This window comes from Toxorhynchites rutilus, chromosome 1, assembly GCF_029784135.1.
Source record: "Toxorhynchites rutilus septentrionalis strain SRP chromosome 1, ASM2978413v1, whole genome shotgun sequence".
NCBI lineage: Eukaryota > Metazoa > Arthropoda > Insecta > Diptera > Culicidae > Toxorhynchites > Toxorhynchites rutilus.
Window position 1 is genome coordinate 103,533,254 of NC_073744.1, and position 15,378 is coordinate 103,548,631.

A 15,378-nucleotide genomic window follows, 5' to 3' on the forward strand; every position below is an offset into this window, starting at 1 on the left:
GAGATAAAATCATGTGCTTTTCTGACAGTAAATTGTACAGGAAATTATTGAGAATTGGTGAAAGTCCACGATTATGAAGCTTCTCTGAGAGAATTTCCATGGAAACTGAATCAAATGCCCCTTTGATATCGAGAAAAACGGAAGCCATTTGTTCTTTGCGAGCAAATGCGATTTGGATTTCAGAAGATAGCAGCGCGAGACAATCATTTGTCCCTTTACCTCGGCGGAAGCCAAACTTCGTATTTGACAGCAAATTGTTCGTTTCGACCCACTTGTCCAAACGAAGTAGAATCATTTTCTCTAACAATTTACGAATACAGGATAACATTGCAATCGGCCTATACGAGTTGTGATCGCAAGCCGGCTTGTTGGGTTTCCGTATGGCTATCACTCTCACTTGTCTCCAGTCATGCGGGACAATATTCAGCTCCAGAAACTTGTTGAACAAGTTCAGCAAACGCTGTTTTGCCAAGTCGGGAAGATTCTTCAACAAGTTGAATTTAATCTTGTCCGACCCCGGAGCTGAATTGTTACATGAGAGAAGGGCAATTGAGAATTCCACCATCGAAAAATTCTCATAATCGCTTTGAAGTGGAATGTCGCGTACGACGTTTTGTGCAGGAACGGTGTCGGGGCAAACCTTCCTTGCAAAGTTAAAAATCCAACGGTCAGAGTATTCCTCACTTTCGTTTGTATGGTTCCAGCCACGCATTTTCCTAGCCGTATTCCAAAGAGTGCTCATAGCGGTCTCCCTTGACAAACCATTGACGAACTTCCGCCAATATCCACGCTTTTTTGCTTTAATCAAACCTTTTAGTTTGGCTTCTAGAGTCTGGTACTTTAGAAACCATTCCACTAAACCAGTTTTCCTGATTTTTTTGAAAGCGGATGATTTTTCAAGGTAGACCTTTGAACATTCCTTGTCCCACCAAAGTGATGGAGGACGACGTCGGAAAGTGGTAGCCGGTACACGTTTCTTTTGATCTTGAAGTGCGCTTTCGTAAATCAAACTCGATATAAAGTTATACTCTTCGAGTGGAGGAAGTTCATGCATTGAAACAATTGCTTCAGATATTATTTCCGCAAATGTTCTCCAGTCAATATTCTTCGTGAGGTCATACGAAATATTGACTGACTCACGAGAGCTTGATTCATTAGCGATCGATAAAATTATTGGTAGGTGATCACTACCGTGGGGATCTTGGATTACCTTCCACATGCAATCCAGGGATAACGAAGAAGAGCATAGAGATATGTCTAGCATGCTTGCCCGTGCAGGAGGGTTGGCTATTCTGGTTGCTTCCCCAGTATTCAAAACTGTCAATTTGAAGTTGTCGCACAGATCATAAATCAAAGTGGCACGGTTGTCATCGTAGAGTGATCCCCATGCTGTTCCATGGGAGTTGAAATCACCTAAGATTAACCGCGGCTCCGGCATTGCCTCGATAGTATCAAAGAATTGATGGCGGCCTACCGTAGTTCTGGGAGGGATATATATCGAAGCAATGCAGAGGTCTTTGCCATTGATTTGTGTCAAGCAACAACTTCAATGCCTGTCATCGATGGGAGAGTGACTCTATAGAAGGAGTGACATTTTTTAATCCCCAATAGTACGCCACCAAACGAGTCATTTCGATCGAGGCGAATAATGTTGAAATCGTGGAAATTCAGCTCATCGGCTGGAGAAAGCCATGTTTCACAGAGAGAAAATACATCACAGTTAGAGCTGTGAACTACAAATTTAAACTGATCTAGTTTAGGAATGATGCAATTCCACTGTATTACAGTGGTCAAATCCTTGACCTCTTGCACTGAATCAGGCATCGAGGGAAATGAACGCTGCCAAAAAACCACATTTTTCTTTCAAAAATGTTCTCACAATTGGAAGCAAACATAATACTATGCTTTTAAGAGGGTCATTTATATTTAAAGCATTTAAAATGTTGTCCACCAGGTCAGAAAGCGCAAGCAAGCCAGATTGTGGCTGTTGCCTCGACCGCGAAAAAGGAGCAGACGTGTTGGGTGCTGCTCCGGGAAGTGCTGAGGACCCCTGGTGCGTAGAAGAACCGCTTAAATCAGGAGGTACTTGCTTCGGTCTATTCTCAGCACGTTCGATTCGAGTTTTCATTCCAACTTGGGAAGTTTCGGTTTTCTTTCTGGGGAGTGATGGAAAAGAAGTAATTTTTCTTTTCCTGATGGCACCCTGCGATGTACCAGAGCTTCCTGCATTGGGAGCGTCAGCAACAGGCTCGTCGTTCTGCAGAATGGAGTAAGGATTGTCCTGAGTCGTTGGAACGGGACTCTTAAGCATTTCTGCATAAGTCCCCTTGGAACGTTCTTTTAAGGAACGCTTGATTTTTTCCCCTCGTTGTATGTACACCGGGCATTGAGTAAGATCATGAGGAGTCCCGCCGCAATGAAGACACTTGCGCTCTTTCGGGCAAGGATTCTCATCATGGCTCTCTTCACAATCTGCGCAACGTTTTTTGTTGCAACAATAGGCGGCCGTGTGACCGAGTTGCATACATTTGTTGCATTTCATTACCCGGGGTACAAACAACGGGGTACGAACAGGTAAACGAAGTGCACCTTTTGCAACGTAGTTTGGAAGGGCGGAACCCTCAAATGTCACACGAAAAGAGTTTATCCGATTGAGAACTCTTTTGTCATTTTTAAGTGACACAGATTTCAGTCGATCGCATGCAAGAATCTTCACACTTTTAAGTGAGGAGTTCTTGAAGCGACCGACACCATCGAGTATCTCTTTTCGACTCAAACCCTTTTCGTTTATTACACCATCTATTTCAACGTTGCAACAGGGTACGTATACGCGATAATCTATCGCAAAGAGATCACAGCGCGTTATTTCATTCGCTTGGGTTCTGCTGGAGACGACAACTCGTAATTTGTCTGGTCCCATCCGAGTAATCTCGGTAACTTCGGAAAATTTCTGTGTCAACTCTTTTGAGATGCGAATGACGTTAAGAGGTTTGGATTTTCGTCTAAAGTATACGATAAATGGGCCTTTGGCGCCATCAGGGTATTCTTTTAGACGAAAATCCTGCTTCTCGTCGTTTTCCTCATCTTCAGAGCTTTCTATCTCGTATACAGAATTTTCCTCCTCATCTTCTGTTTCATCCTCCTGCTCTTCAGGAGGAGGTTCATTATCTGCTATATTCTTTGGCGTGGATGAGGGATCCTCCCCGCCCTCTGCCATATTAATAAAAACGAAGAAGTAGACAACTGTTCGATATGAACAGAATATGATAATTTGGAAAATATAAATTAGTAAAAGAAATTATATTTCTATATTAGTTATTGTTGAAAATTTTATTTATTTCAATTTTTGTTATGTGTAATTTGAAAATGAAAAAAATTCCAATAAAAGTTCAACAGTGATGTAAGAAATGAACACCCCTAATGCCAACGCTTGCCGATATGAAAAAAAATGGGTGGGTTATATCTATGATATAACCGCAAGGTTGACGTGGGACTATCTTAGCTTAGCAATCATTTGTTTGTATTGATTAAATTTTTGATTGAATGAAACAATTTCCCAATTCAATTAAATGTGAGTAAAATTATTGTACAAAGGCTATGTAAGGTCGATTCATGCATTGTGATAGATTATGTTATTCGTTTCAAGTAAATTTAATGACAGTCCTTTTACATTTGGTATGATGGATTGGACAAAATATGTGAACGGAAGAATTATCAAACGATTATTTATTTTACTTCTACCCCTAAAGTTTGCATCTCTCAAGTGTATGTACTTCTCGAACTGCGAATTTGCTTGATTTGATGAACTTTAGGCACTCAGTTTCGAACATGTACCTTAAACGCATATTGTTTAATCAATAGGCGTTATCGCAGCAAATGGTTATCAACATTTTGCCTAATCATCAAATGGTGTGCTTAGAAATTCTGTGAGCTGAACATATGAAGGCATATCCTTCAATGCAATCTTGAATAACCGAGCAAAAACGTTGTACCCGTACCCGCTATGCAAAACAAAACTGCGGGTGCAGAAATACCCCCGACTTGCATGAACCAATAACTTCAACTTCTATAGAACAAAAATACCTCCGACCTGCATGAATTTGCAATGCCAATTTCTCCAGGCACATTAGTTTTGAAATCTCTGTTAGGGAACACACCGAACAAAAGCTCGCCCTACTTTCATGTATTTTCAATGCCGATTTCCACAAGTTTGCTTGGTTTTGATGGTCGTATTGGGGAAACCGTAAATCGGGCCAATCAAAACAAGGCAGTTAGCGCGTTTAGATAACGCTCAACATGTCACAGTTAATCAATTGTTTATCTAATGAAACATAACATTCTATTAATTGTGATAGATGCGTAAGATGAAAAATTACACACTAGAAACGGATGTAAAAAAGACGGGTGAGTAATGTCGGGGACAGGACTATACAAAGGGGACAGCTTTTGTTAAATATATATTTTAAATATATTGATTTATTTTCTTCTCCTACGTGAATACCTACCTATCTACCTTAAAAATGGATTAGTTTACTGTTTACTCTTCATGAATATGTTGATGGTTCTGAAAAGAACCTTTGGTGTTGTGTTTTTGTTATCACTCGATATTCCCATCTTGTTCGGTTAAACCTTCCTGTTTAGCTATTGCGTTTGCCACTCGCCACAGCTTTCACAGTTGGAAAATTTCTTCCCATCCAGCTTGTGACATGTTGTTCAGTAAATTACATTTGATGCGACGTGCCGGAGAAACACTTTGCCACTCACTGAAACTAATTGTTGCCTTGATGAGCGCCGAACCGAAGCTGCTCTGTTCTTGATGCGGGTTTTCCGATTGTCGTGAGCAGCTTTGCAAGCCAACTCGAGCACTCCGACGGCCGAAACTCTATAATCGCTGTTAGGTATACTGGTGCTCCGGCACCAATCCGTTCGGCCTAGTTACCCTTGCCGAGCAATCAGTGAATGCGACCAACAGGGAACTGGAGACTTGCACGATTCGAGTGAGACTTTGCCTTTCCCTTAACTTGTCCTCCTTTGTTACGTCCACGATGCCGATGCCGTACAACCACACGGGTTTGCGGTTTGAAAGAAAATAAGATATTTTTTTGGGTCCGCGTGTTTTATACTCTAGCGGTACACACTCACAGGATAGAGACAAATCGGCAAACTCAGCCAGAGGGGCGAGTCCAACGAGACGAACGAATGAGCGTTAAAAGGGAGCGATGGCAAAAAAATACATTCATTACGATTTGTTCGCTCGTTGGATTCACATGCAGGCTAAAAAGGGTCCTTTTCAGGATCACAAAATTATCTTCAATCTAAAGAGTTTATTGCTTTGTTATCACTCGATATCCCCATCTTGTTCGGCTAAACCTTGCTGTTTAGCGCTTGCATTTGCCACTCGCCACAGCTTTCACAGTTGGAAAATTTCTTCCCATCCAGCTTGTGACATATTTTACAGTAAATTACATTCAATGGCACGTCGCATTACCACCACTCAGTATCGGATTGGAGGTAATTTTAACCTGTAATTGAACATTTGCGATGACAGTGGTACAGTGTCGACCTTCAATGTGGGGTCATAATTTGGACCCCGAACTCTATGTTTACAAAAATGTCCAACTAAATATGTCGCATTACTGGTCCGACCAATTAGCTAAATGTCGAGATAAGTGTAAATTACTGTACTTTCAATCTAGAAGCAATTTAAGAATTGGTGAAAATCAATAAGCTCAGAACAACTGCCAAATTCACATACTCATCATATCCTGGCAAACAAATTATGAAAAAATCAATTTGTGTTTTATTATTATTTTGGATATTGTTTTAGAAAGCATTGAACTGTATTTCCTAAACTCTTTTTTGGAAGGTTTAATGGCCCTGAAAAGCGCCTTGTTTTATGGAATGGTTCAAATTTAGAAAACTTAGTACTCGTGGCTTTGAAAAAAACCATTTCGAACGCCCTCGATGCCGCCTTGTTCTGGATTTGCCACCAAAGCAGTGTGTATTAAGAACAAACTTTTTTCTTCTGCTACCTGATGCCGTTTTGCGATTGCGTTTGCCACTCGCCACTCGCTGCAACTGCCTGTTGTCTTGATGTCCACAGAACCGAATGTGTTCTGTTCCGAATGCGGGTTTTCTTATCGTCGCGAGCAGCTTTACCAGCTAACTCGATCACTTCGGCGGCCGAAACTATATAACGCCGGCTAGGTGGACTGGTGCACTGGTACTAACGCGCTCGGCCTAGCTACCCTTGCGGGGAACTCCAGATCAACACGGTTCGAGCCGGATTTTGCCTTTCCCTTCACTTTTCCTCCTTTACCATGTCCAGACATGGCTGCTTGGGTTGGTTTGTTGATGTGTTGTGATGCGAACCGATGTGGTGTACGGTTTGAATGAGAATGATCGTTACGGCAGCAGAGCGGGGATTTTTAAGCTGACTGGCTGGCTCGAGAATTACGCATGTGTGAGACTGCGACCAATGTTTCGTTCATTTTTTTCTTTTTCCTTTCCAATCGTGGTTCATTCTATTTCGCTGCTGCTCTGGTTGCCCGTTTTGGTCGGTTCGATTTGAGGAGCACAAAATGGACCAATAAAAAATGGGCACACAGTGCATTTTGACAATGCTTGATATTTCACAATTATTCAATTATTTATCTCAAGAAAAATGAAATGTTATTCGTTATGATAGATGCGTAGATATATTTCCTATCAATTGATGCAAAAACCTTTGCGATCTATTGAGAAATGCTCGAGTTACAAGCGTTCCAAATCTTGCATTTTTTCCTACTTGTTCAGTGCCTAGATTTCCATTTCACCCCCTATATCTTCCGGTTAGACGTAGTCCTACGTCAAAAAACACCTGTATCGGAAATATAGGTTCGACCGATCTGCTTGCGAGTTGTCGAAGCAATGATAAGCAGTTGCTCAATGTAATTTGTCAAACTCACATTGAATATTCCATTTTCTCTTCGTATTTCCTGCCCAAGGAAGTACTTTACATCGTCGAGATCAACAATTTCGAAATGCTTACACACCTACTTCTGAACGCGAGATATCTCCTCCTCGCTTTCTCTTCCGACCAGAAAATCATCCACGTAAACGATAAGGTAGATTTTCTTTTCATTATTGGTTGCCACGAACAAACACTTATCAGTAGAACTTGCTTGGAAACCCAATTCATTGAGAACATCAGTTAACTTCCGGTTCCAACATCGAGCGAACTGTTTCACGAAGGTGACAAACGATTTCCTCCTTGCCTTGAACCTCGTAGGCAGGCGGTTTATGCATATATATCTTCTCGTCGATCTCTCCATAGAGATGTGCAGTGCGGATGTCTATGCACTATGTGCCCATTTTTGATTGGTCCATTTTGTGCTCCTCAAATCGTACCGACCAAAACGGGCAACCACAGCAGCAGCGAAATACAATAAAGCACGATTGGAAAGGAAAAAGAAAAAAATGAACGAAACATTGGTCGCAGTCTCACACATGCGTAATTCTCGAGCCAGCCAGTCAGCTTAAAAATCCCCGCTCCGCTGCCGTAACGATCATTCTTTGTGTGGACAACGACTGGACAACATCGTTGCTGGACTAGCTGGACGGCGAGGGATCGAGTGCTTTTCTCCAGGCAAGAGGGCGGAGGTGGTAGCGCTGGAGTAGAGTAATAGAGTAGAGTAGAGTTTTCAAAGGGCCTTTCTCAAGGCTAGAGACGAATGAACTGCAAAAGTTTAAAGTCTCTATAATACAATACCTTCCTTCCTTCCTTCCGTAACGATAATTCTCATTCAAACCGTACACCACATCGTTTCGCATCACATCACATCACCAAACTAACACAAGCAGCCATGTCTGGACATGGCAAAGGAGGAAAAGTGAAAGGAAAGGCAAAATCCCGCTCGAACCGTGTTGGACTGCAGTTTCCCGTAGGTGTATTCGCCAATTGCTCCGCAAGGGTAGCTAGGCCGAGCGCGTTAGTATCAGTGCACCAGTCCACCTAGCAGCCGTTATAGAGTTTCGGCTGCCGAAGTGATCGAGTTGGCTAGCAAAACTGCTCGCGCTTTGGTTCGGTGGACATCAAGACCTCAACAGGCAGACGCAGAAGAAAAAAAGTTGTTGATTATACAAACTGCTTTGGTGGCAAATCCAGAACAAGGCGGCATCGAGGGTGTTCGAAATGGCTTTTTTTCAAAACCACGAGTACTAAGTTTTCTAAATTGGAACCATTCCATAAAACACGGCGCTTATCAGGGCCATTAATTTGGACCCCGAACTCTATGTTTACAAAAATGTCCAACTAAATATGTCGCATTACTGGTCCGACCAATTAGCTAAATGTCGAGATAAGTGTAAATTACTGTACTTTCAATCTAGAAGCAATTTAAGAATTGGTGAAAATCAATAAGCTCAGAACAACTGCCAAATTCACATACTCATCATATCCTGGCAAACAAATTATGAAAAAATCAATTTGTGTTTTATTATTATTTTGGATATTGTTTTAGAAAGCATTGAACTGTATTTCCTAAACTCTTTTTTGGAAGGTTTAATGGCCCTGAAAAGCGCCTTGTTTTATGGAATGGTTCAAATTTAGAAAACTTAGTACTCGTGGCTTTGAAAAAAACCATTTCGAACGCCCTCGATGCCGCCTTGTTCTGGATTTGCCACCAAAGCAGTGTGTATAAAGAACAAACTTTTTTCTTCTGCTACCTGATGCCGTTTTGCGATTGCGTTTGCCACTCGCCACTCGCTGCAACTGCCTGTTGTCTTGATGTCCACAGAACCGAATGTGTTCTGTTCCGAATGCGGGTTTTCTTATCGTCGCGAGCAGCTTTACCAGCTAACTCGATCACTTCGGCGGCCGAAACTATATAACGCCGGCTAGGTGGACTGGTGCACTGGTACTAACGCGCTCGGCCTAGCTACCCTTGCGGGGAACTCCAGATCAACACGGTTCGAGCCGGATTTTGCCTTTCCCTTCACTTTTCCTCCTTTACCATGTCCAGACATGGCTGCTTGGGTTGGTTTGTTGATGTGTTGTGATGCGAACCGATGTGGTGTACGGTTTGAATGAGAATGATCGTTACGGCAGCAGAGCGGGGATTTTTAAGCTGACTGGCTGGCTCGAGAATTACGCATGTGTGAGACTGCGACCAATGTTTCGTTCATTTTTTTCTTTTTCCTTTCCAATCGTGGTTCATTCTATTTCGCTGCTGCTCTGGTTGCCCGTTTTGGTCGGTTCGATTTGAGGAGCACAAAATGGACCAATAAAAAATGGGCACACAGTGCATTTTGACAATGCTTGATATTTCACAATTATTCAATTATTTATCTCAAGAAAAATGAAATGTTATTCGTTATGATAGATGCGTAGATATATTTCCTATCAATTGATGCAAAAACCTTTGCGATCTATTGAGAAATGCTCGAGTTACAAGCGTTCCAAATCTTGCATTTTTTCCTACTTGTTCAGTGCCTAGATTTCCATTTCACCCCCTATATCTTCCGGTTAGACGTAGTCCTACGTCAAAAAACACCTGTATCGGAAATATAGGTTCGACCGATCTGCTTGCGAGTTGTCGAAGCAATGATAAGCAGTTGCTCAATGTAATTTGTCAAACTCACATTGAATATTCCATTTTCTCTTCGTATTTCCTGCCCAAGGAAGTACTTTACATCGTCGAGATCAACAATTTCGAAATGCTTACACACCTACTTCTGAACGCGAGATATCTCCTCCTCGCTTTCTCTTCCGACCAGAAAATCATCCACGTAAACGATAAGGTAGATTTTCTTTTCATTATTGGTTGCCACGAACAAACACTTATCAGTAGAACTTGCTTGGAAACCCAATTCATTGAGAACATCAGTTAACTTCCGGTTCCAACATCGAGCGAACTGTTTCACGAAGGTGACAAACGATTTCCTCCTTGCCTTGAACCTCGTAGGCAGGCGGTTTATGCATATATATCTTCTCGTCGATCTCTCCATAGAGATGTGCAGTGCGGATGTCTATGCACTATGTGCCCATTTTTGATTGGTCCATTTTGTGCTCCTCAAATCGTACCGACCAAAACGGGCAACCACAGCAGCAGCGAAATACAATAAAGCACGATTGGAAAGGAAAAAGAAAAAAATGAACGAAACATTGGTCGCAGTCTCACACATGCGTAATTCTCGAGCCAGCCAGTCAGCTTAAAAATCCCCGCTCCGCTGCCGTAACGATCATTCTTTGTGTGGACAACGACTGGACAACATCGTTGCTGGACTAGCTGGACGGCGAGGGATCGAGTGCTTTTCTCCAGGCAAGAGGGCGGAGGTGGTAGCGCTGGAGTAGAGTAATAGAGTAGAGTAGAGTTTTCAAAGGGCCTTTCTCAAGGCTAGAGACGAATGAACTGCAAAAGTTTAAAGTCTCTATAATACAATACCTTCCTTCCTTCCTTCCGTAACGATAATTCTCATTCAAACCGTACACCACATCGTTTCGCATCACATCACATCACCAAACTAACACAAGCAGCCATGTCTGGACATGGCAAAGGAGGAAAAGTGAAAGGAAAGGCAAAATCCCGCTCGAACCGTGTTGGACTGCAGTTTCCCGTAGGTGTATTCGCCAATTGCTCCGCAAGGGTAGCTAGGCCGAGCGCGTTAGTATCAGTGCACCAGTCCACCTAGCAGCCGTTATAGAGTTTCGGCTGCCGAAGTGATCGAGTTGGCTAGCAAAACTGCTCGCGCTTTGGTTCGGTGGACATCAAGACCTCAACAGGCAGACGCAGAAGAAAAAAAGTTGTTGATTATACAAACTGCTTTGGTGGCAAATCCAGAACAAGGCGGCATCGAGGGTGTTCGAAATGGCTTTTTTTCAAAACCACGAGTACTAAGTTTTCTAAATTGGAACCATTCCATAAAACACGGCGCTTATCAGGGCCATTAAACCTTTCAAAAAAGAGTTTACGAAATACAGTTCAATGCTTTCTCAAATAATATCCCAAATAATAATAAAACACAAATTGATTTTTTCATAATTTGTTGACCAGGATCTGATGAGTATGTGAATTTGGCAGTTGTTCTGAGCTTATTGATAGTTGGGGACTTTCCTGATTATTCAATTTTCACCAATTCTTAAATTGTGTACAGTAATTTACAATTAGTTCGACATTTAGCTAATTGGACGGACATGTAATGCGACATATTTAGTTGGACATTTTTGTAAACATAGAGATCCAAATTATGACCCCATATTGAAAGTCGACACTGTACCACTGTTCACAAAGCTGGATGGGAAGAAATTTTCCAACTGTAAAAGCTGTGGCGAGTGGCAACAAATCGCTAAACAGGAAGGTTCAGCCGAAGAAGATGGGGATATCGAGTGTTAACAAAACAATAAACTCTTTAGATTGAACATAATTTTGTGATCCTGAAAAGGACTCTTTTTAGTCTGCATGTGAATCCAACGAGCGAACAAATCGTAATGAATGTATTTTATTGCCATCGCTGCCTTTTAACGCTCATTCGTTCGTCTCGTTGGACTCGCCCCTTTGGCTAAGTCTGCCGATTTGTCTCTATCCTGTGAGTGTGTACAGCTAGAGTATAAAACACGCGGACCCCAAAAAAATATCTTATTTTCTTTCAAACCGTAAACCCTTGTGGTTGTACGGCATCGTTTAACATCGCATCGCATCACATCATAAAAAGAAAACAAGCAGCAACGTGGTCGTAACAAAGGAGGACAAGTTAAGGGAAAGGCAATGTCCCACTCGAGCCGTGCAGGTGTGCAATTCCCCGTAGGTGTATCCGCCAATTGCTCCGCAAGGGTAGCTAGGCCGAGCGCGTTAGTACCAGTGCACCAGTCCACCTAGCCGGCGTTATATAGTTTCGGCCGCCGAAGTGATCGAGTTAGCTGGCAAAACTGCTCGCGCTTTGGTTCGGTGGACATCAAGACCTCAACAGGCAGACGCAGAAGAAAAAAAGTTTGTTGTTTATACAAACTGCTTTGGTGGCAAATCCAGAACAAGGCGGCATCGAGGGTGTTCAAAATGGCTTTTTTCAAAACCACGAGTACTAAGTTTTCTAAATTGGAACCATTCCATAAAACACGGCGCTTATCAGGGCCATTAAACCTTTCAAAAAAGAGTTTACGAAATACAGTTCAATGCTTTCTAAAACAATATCCACAATAATAATAAAACACAAATTGATTTTTTCATAATTTGTTTGCCAGGATATATTGAATATGTGAATTTGGCAGTTGTTCTGAGCTTATTGATTTTCTCCCAATTCTTAAATTGCTTCTAGATTGAAAGTACAGTAATTTACACTTATCTCGACATTTAGCTAATTGGACGGACCTGTAATGCGACATAGTTAGTTGGACATTTTTGTAAACATAGAGTTCGGGGTCCAAATTATGACCCCACATTGAAAGTCGACAAATGTTCAATTACAGGTTAAAATTACCTCCAATCCGATACTGAGTGGTGGTAATGCGACGTGCCATTGAATGTAATTTACTGTAAAATATGTCACAAGCTGGATGGGAAGAAATTTTCCAACTGTGAAAGCTGTGGCGAGTGGCAAATGCAATCGCTAAACAGAAAGGTTTAGCCGAACAAGATGGGGATATCCAGTGATAACAAAACAATAAACTCTTTAGATTGAAAATAATTTTGTGATCCTGAAAAGGACCCTGTTTAGCCTGCATGTGAATCCAACGAGCGAACAAATCGTAATGAATGTATTTTTCTTTCTTTCTTTGTTTTTAAGAGGCTTTAAACTTTGAAGTTCATTCGCCTCTAATGTATTTTTTTGCCATCGCTCCCTTTTAACGCTCATTCGTTCGTCTCGTTGGACTCGCCCCTCTGGCTGAGTCTGCCGATTTGTCTCTATCCTGTGAGTGTGTACCGCTTGAGTATGAAACACGCGGACCCCAAAAAAATATCTTATTTTCTTTCAAACCGTAAACCCGTGTGGTTGTACGGCATCGGCATCGTGGACGTAACAAAGGAGGACAAGTTAAGGGAAAGGCAAAGTCTCACTCGAACCGTGCAGGTCTCCAGTTCCCTGTTGATCGCATTAACTGATTGCTCCGCAAGGGTAACTAGGCCGAACGGATTGGTCCCGGAGCACCAGTATACCTAACAGCGATTATAGAGCTTCGGCCGTCGGAGTGCTCGAGTTGGCTTGCAAAGCTGCTCACGACAATCAGAAAACCCGCATCAAGAACAGAGCAGCTTCGGTTCGGCGCTCATCAAGGCAACAATTAGTTTCAGTGAGTGGCAAAGTGTTTCTCCGGCACGTCGCATTAAATGTAATTTACTGAACAACATGTCACAAGCTGGATGGGTAGAAATTTTCCAACTGTGAAAGCTGTAGCGAGTGGCAAACGCAATAGCTAAACAGGAAGGTTTAACCGAACAAGATGGGAATATCGAGTGATAACAAAAACACAACACCAAAGGTTCTTTTCAGAACCATCAACATATTCATAAAGAGTAAACAGTAAACTAATCCATTTTTCAGGTAGATAGGTAGGTATTCACGTAGGAGAAGAAAATAAAACAATATTTTTAAAATATATATGTAACAAAAGCTGTCCCCTTTGTATAGTCCTACGTCACTCCGGTTATGTCCCCGACATTACCCACCCGTCTTTTTTTTGTTAGATTTGTAATTTTGTACATAAACCTGTGCATGCATGCGCATGTACATGCATACATATATATACATTTTATTTACTTATATCTACATGTATATGCATACGCGGCGGTGAAGTGACTAACTGAAATAAGAGTGTATTTTAGATTTTACCAAAGAAGCCGGTTTCTTTCAGAAACGCAATCAAATTGGTTTCCTGTGTCTCGTCTCTACTGAGAGTGTCTCGGAGACTCTGACCTATATTGTGTCGGGCACGAGCATCTTTGGTGTGTTGGCATTCTAGTAGAAGATGCCTAACTGAAACTTGGGCTGAGTTACATGCGCAAAGTGGTCTTTCGGTTTTCTTCATTAGGTGTGAGTGTGTGAAAAAAGTGTGTCCAATTCGAAGACGGGTTAGCACCCGTCTTTCTTTGCTGTTGTTTTGATCAAACCAAGGAAGCGTGGTATTTTTGATTTGATGGAGATGGGTGGGAGGGCTATTTAACCAGCCTATGTTCCAGCTTTCGCGAATTTGCTGTTTGACCCAGCGAGCTATATCAGTTCGAGGACAGGGTATAACTGGTGGTTCTATTTTGCTACCCTTACCGGCCAGTTTGAGTTTGTCTGCGGCTGTGTTTCCGAGGATTCCGGAATGACCAGGAACCCAACAGTAGGAGACGTTTTTTTCTGAAGCAGCCTGTTCTGTCTGTATTATCCATGGGTGTCTACTGTTTCCACTGACCAGGTCTTGAAGACAGCTAGCTGAATCGGAGAAAATTACCGTAGGAAGGTGATTATGGGTACACTCTTAGTAGAGTAGAGCAAAAGCTTCCGCACTGAAGATGGAGCATTGCGGTGGAAGAGAAAAGCTACCGGTGTATCTGTTCTCGAAAATTCCACACCCAACTCCATCGGAGTTAACAGAACCGTCTGTGTAGACCTGGTGTTCGAATTTGAAGTTTTTACGTTCCATTTTCTTCCCGTGGTTTTACGGCGGTTTTACGTTCCATTTTCTTCCCGTGGCAGTTGAAAGTGCGCATATATCGGGAAGGTCCTGATTTGTGAGGTCTTTGAACCAGTTTTTAGCTCGAATTACTAATGGTACATGGGGGTCATTGTCAGGAAGTGAAAGTTGTCGGATGGCTTTACCTGTGATAATTCTTGTCACAAGGTATTTGAAAGGTAGATGGCCACTTTCCGCCATGACGGCAGAAGTGGGACTCGTGATGAAGGCTCCTGTTGCTAGCTTTATTGCTTTGGCGTAGATGGGTTAAATGGCGTTGAGTACTCTGTCCCCACCATGGCTGAAGATGCCTACTCCGTGGAGAATTTGGAGGATCAACCAGACATTGATAATTTTCAGCAATGTTTCTCTGTGTCCAGAGGATAAACTTCCTGTAATAGACTTCAGGATATTCATTTTACCGTTCGCTGTTTTTTTGACTAATTGAGCATGATGTAAAAAGTTAAGCCTGGTATCGAAGGTTACGCCCAGTATTCTTAGTGTTCTCTTCTGAGGGATTTCGGTTTGATTAAGCTTTAGGGCGGATTTCTTTTTGAGTGTTTTGCCAATGTGAATGAATCGGGATTTTTCTGGCGAAAATTGGAATCCTATGTTTTGGGCCCAGTTTTGTACGGAATCAATTGTACTTTGAAGTCTCTTCCTCTGTGCTAACCCAAAGCCACTGACAGAAAAAAGAGTGATATCATCAGCATAAACAAGATGTTTATACTATCGGGAATTAATTC